Consider the following 4,506-nt stretch of genomic DNA (forward strand, 5'->3'; position numbering starts at 1 on the left):
TTGAAAGATCTTGTTTTTAGTAGTATATAAATATATTTAGCAAATTATAGCTTCTTTTTGATGTCCCCATAATCAGAGTATGTTTAAATTTTTGCCAAAATTGAATAATCATCTAGTATATTTTATATTTCATATGCAGTTTAATCTTTAATATATCCGTTAGTACTTTAAAAAATCTTTTAAACAATGAAGGTATAACATGAATTGTTATTGAAGAAATATGAAAAGAAAGCTGAAGAGTCAGAAGCAAAATTGCATTGGAAATGCATGACTTGAATAACATGTTGGGTGCTGTGCATTTGCAGATGAACAGGACACATTGCTTATAGTCTAGTGGATGAGACACAAACAAGAAATAAACAAAGTACAGTGGGACGAGTAGTATAACAGGAAAAGTCATATCCTAGTACCTTGCAGGGGCACTTAAATGAGCCTTGGTAGAGGAAGTGTCATTGGAAGAAAATTTCTTGCCTGAGTAGGAGCAAAAATGAGCCAAAGGGAATATAAGCCCTCATAACAATAAACGCAACTTGGTAAGACTGTCATCATGGACATCAGAAGGTGAAGGGTGAGGCTGAGGAAGAAAGCAAATCTGGAAGAGCCCTGTAACTATGTAAGGAGCTTAAAACTTCTAAAAGAATTAAAACAAATAAACCAACAACCACACCAAAGGGTTTTAAACTGGGGGCTGACATGATTGTGTCAAGTCTTTGGGGTGGTCTTTCTGTTTGCCTTTGGAGAATGAATGGAAAGAATGGAAGACTAAAATCTAGGAGATGAGTCAAGACTGGGAGCTGTCTTAGTCAGGGTTCTCCAAAGAAACGGAACCAATAGGATATAAAGATTTACATAAAAGGAGATTAATTATAGGAACCAGTTCACAGGGATATGGAGGCCGAGAAGTCCCACAATCTGCTCCCTGCAAGCTGAAGAACCAGGAAAGCTGGTGCTATAATAATTCAGTTCAATTCCAAAGGCCTGAGAAGCCAAGGTAGAGAGGGGTGGGCTGCTTACTAGCATTAAGTCCCGGAGACTAAAGGCCCAAGAACCTGGGGCTTCGATTTCTGAAGGCAGGCAAAGATGGAGGTCCCAGCTCAAGAAAAGAAAAAGGACTTGCCCTTGTTTCACCCTTTTTTATTCTATTCAGGCCCTTAACTGATTGGATGATGCACCCCACATTGGTGAGAGTGAATCTCTTTACTCATTCTACTCAATGAAATGCTAATCCTTCCAGAGACATTCTCACAGACACACCCAGAAATAATGTTTTATCAGCTATCTGGGATCCCTTAGCCCAGTCAAGGTGACATAAAATAAACCATCACAGGAGCCCATGTGCATTAATCCAGGTGAGAGGTTGCAACAGCACTGGCGAAGGAGAGAGGATGGAGTTCCGAGCTTTAGAGGAGGTATTGGATTGAATGTACTCAGTGACGGAAAGCAAAATAGCCATGGAATTCAGTGAAACAGGACCATGGAAAGAGGACTAGGTATAGGGAAAGATGATGATGAATGTAGTTTTAGATTTGCTGTCCATCTTTTGAAAAGCCTGGATGTGCATGTCAAATAAGCAACTGGATACATGGGGAAATCTGGATAGGCATTATGGAGTTCTGACACATAAATGAGGCAAAAAATTGACATCTTTTCCAAATACAGTTGACCCTTGAATGACGCAGGGGTCAGGGGTGCCAACACTTCCTGCGGTTGAAAATCCAAATATAACTTACAGTCATTCTCCATATCCATGGTTCTGTATCCCTGGATTCAACCATCCCTGGATTATGTAGTACTGTAGTACTTACTATTGAAAAATCCCATGCGTAAGTGAACCAGCACTATTCAAACCCATGTTTTTCAAGGGTGCAACTCAAAGAATGTCACTGTCTAAATGCATTACATAGAATTTTTTACTAACGCAATAATATTCCAATCAGGAAAATAAACAATGATGTGACCATAATACCTTTTTGGGAGAAGAATTGGAAGAGTATCAATGAAATGTAAAAAGACAAAACAAAACAAAAAAAACACAATAAGATTAGGCTGAGGATGAAATATGTGACTAGGTCCAGAATTTGTCCTTTATTAGAGACACAAGGCTTAGCAACTGTTTTGACGTTGCTCTTGTGTTTTATTTTTTTGTTTTTGTTTCTGGAGTCAGTTGGTCTTGGTAAGATCACTCAGCTTTTACAACATTGTAAGGCAATTTGTATTAAAAACCAGCTATAACTATTTCCCACAGAGGAAAGATCCATAAATTACAGCTCAGGTTATTTGTCAGTTATGTAGTTTAAAAATTCTTTGGCAGATAGGATTAAATTGTGAGAATTGATCCTGAACTCCAGCTGAGGGGCTTGTGAAATTATAAAGATAATATGTTCACTACAGCATCTCCTGCTGCCCAATTTAAAGGTGCTGGGTAGGAGGTCAGTGGAAAGGGAAGGCAGTTGGATGGCACTATTTGAAATATTTTAAATAAATGTTTTGTGACAGACTAACATATTATATAAAGGAATAATTATTATTTTTTTGCTAAGCAGAATCTTCATCCAATCATTTGATTTATGAATGGGAGATTTCATTACAGTCTTGGGTCTTCCAGTCAATCCAGTTTTAGCAGAGCATTTTTTTCTATGGTATAATTTTTAATGCCTTATCTAGTTTTCTTTTTCAAATGACTAATAAGAAAGGTTTTATTTTCTCCCTACTTTTCCCTCAACAAAGTATTCTGTGGCGTAATAATTCTCACATAGACAAACTTGCTTACAACTTTCTGCAGGGATACTTAATCACTTTGTGAGCATATTTGCTGCTCAGAAGCAGTGCTGAACCTCTTATATTTAGATCCCAAGGTTGTTACCCTGTAAGTCAGCTGGGTGAATCAAAACAAAATAAAAAACATGACATCTCTGGGTTCTTCTTTGGAACAGCCAGGTATCCTGAAATCAGATGGTTAATTACAAACAAAAGCCACCGCTGCTTGACTGATTTGTTCAAGAAGGATTTTAGGTATATACAAAGATACAGTGTATCAAAATAAAAATAATATCCAACTTGTAGGAAGAATGGAAGGAAAAGAACATGAAGGAGGAAAGAAAGAAGGAACCAGGAATGAGGGCAAGACACAGGATACACGAGGTGGTATCCACTTGCAAAGGATGAACTTAAAATGTGCTCTAAGCTTGAGCCATCAAGGAGAAAACTGTATTTAATTACAGAATTGACAGTATCTATGGTGAAAAAAGGAAGCATTCGTAAAGAAGGCTGTCAGGTTTTGATTTGCAATCTGAGAGGAAGAGAGGGGATCCTTTAAAAATGAATGAATAACAAGCTCCCATCGTTACAGGAGACATAGCAAGGACTTTCTCTCACTGTGTCTGATGATGTCCCTCAGAGAGCAGCTGACATATTGCCTGTGTTGTAAGAGGAGCCTCAGGAGTGGGAGAGAATTAGGTGTTGAATTACCAATAATGACTCCCAGGCAGGAAAGTTAACAGCCCCAAGTATATCATTACAGTTTGTTATTTATTGAAAAATAGAAGGTAATAAAATAAATAGTACGGCACACAATATTTCTATGTTGTGATTTGTTTTAGAGTTTAACAAGCAGGAACGGCCAGTTAAAAATCCCTGATCAGGGCTTCCCTGGTGGTGCAGTGGTTGAGAGTCCGCCTGCCGATTCAGGGGACACAGGTTCGTGCCCTGGTCTGGGAGGATCCCGCATGCCGCGGAGCGGCTGGGCCCGTGAGCCGTGGCCGCTGAGCCTGCGCGTCCGGAGCCTGTGCTCCACAACGGGAGAGGCCACAGCAGTGAGAGGCCTGCGTACCGCAACAAAAAAAAAAAAAAAAAAAAAAAAATCCCTGAAATTCACCTGTGGCAGACTGGAAAGAACACTGGACTGAAGCGAAAGCCTGAGTTTGAGCTCCAGCTTCCCCATTTTTTTTTTTTTTAATTCAGTCTCTGTAGAGATTCTCACACATTGCCAAGGCTGACTATATGTCACATCCTTTCAGCATTAGAGAAAAGTTTTCAATTACCAATAATTGCACCTCAGATAAACCTCATTGGCTACGATACAGCCACTGTACAAAGCTGAGCTTCACTAACTTCTGTCTGATTTTGCTGGGACAGGTCATGGATGTTCCTACTGAGACCCAGATTTCACACCTGTAAAAATGAGTTAATAATACCTATTCAGAAGGTTTTTCTGAAGATTAAGCAAAATTTTGCATATAAACAGTTTTTCATTACATTATCTGAAATACTCATTTCTTTATATTATCTACAAATCTTTTAACTATTTTTTCAAATATATTGAAAATTTTTCTATAACTGCTCCACATGATAATTCATCTTTTTTTTAAACATCTTTACTGGAGTATAATTGCTTTACAATGGTGTGTTAGTTTCTGCTTTACAACAAAGTGAATCAGTTATACATATACATATGTTCCCATATCTCTTCCCTCTTGCATCCCCCTCCCTCCCACCCTCCCTATCCCA

The 4,506-nt window shown here is 38.6% G+C and overlaps 1 non-coding gene across 1 annotated transcript; it reads right to left on the minus strand.

Moving 5' to 3' along the window:
* Positions 1-3,960: 3,960 nt before the first annotated feature.
* Positions 3,961-4,097, minus strand: LOC112067248 (U4 spliceosomal RNA). Its single transcript, XR_002893185.1, has one exon. It is a non-coding gene; the product is annotated as a U4 spliceosomal RNA (small nuclear RNA).
* Positions 4,098-4,506: the final 409 nt, after the last annotated feature.

The sequence above is a fragment of the Physeter macrocephalus genome, chromosome 5, assembly GCF_002837175.3.
Source record: "Physeter macrocephalus isolate SW-GA chromosome 5, ASM283717v5, whole genome shotgun sequence".
NCBI classification, from domain to species: domain Eukaryota; kingdom Metazoa; phylum Chordata; class Mammalia; order Artiodactyla; family Physeteridae; genus Physeter; species Physeter macrocephalus.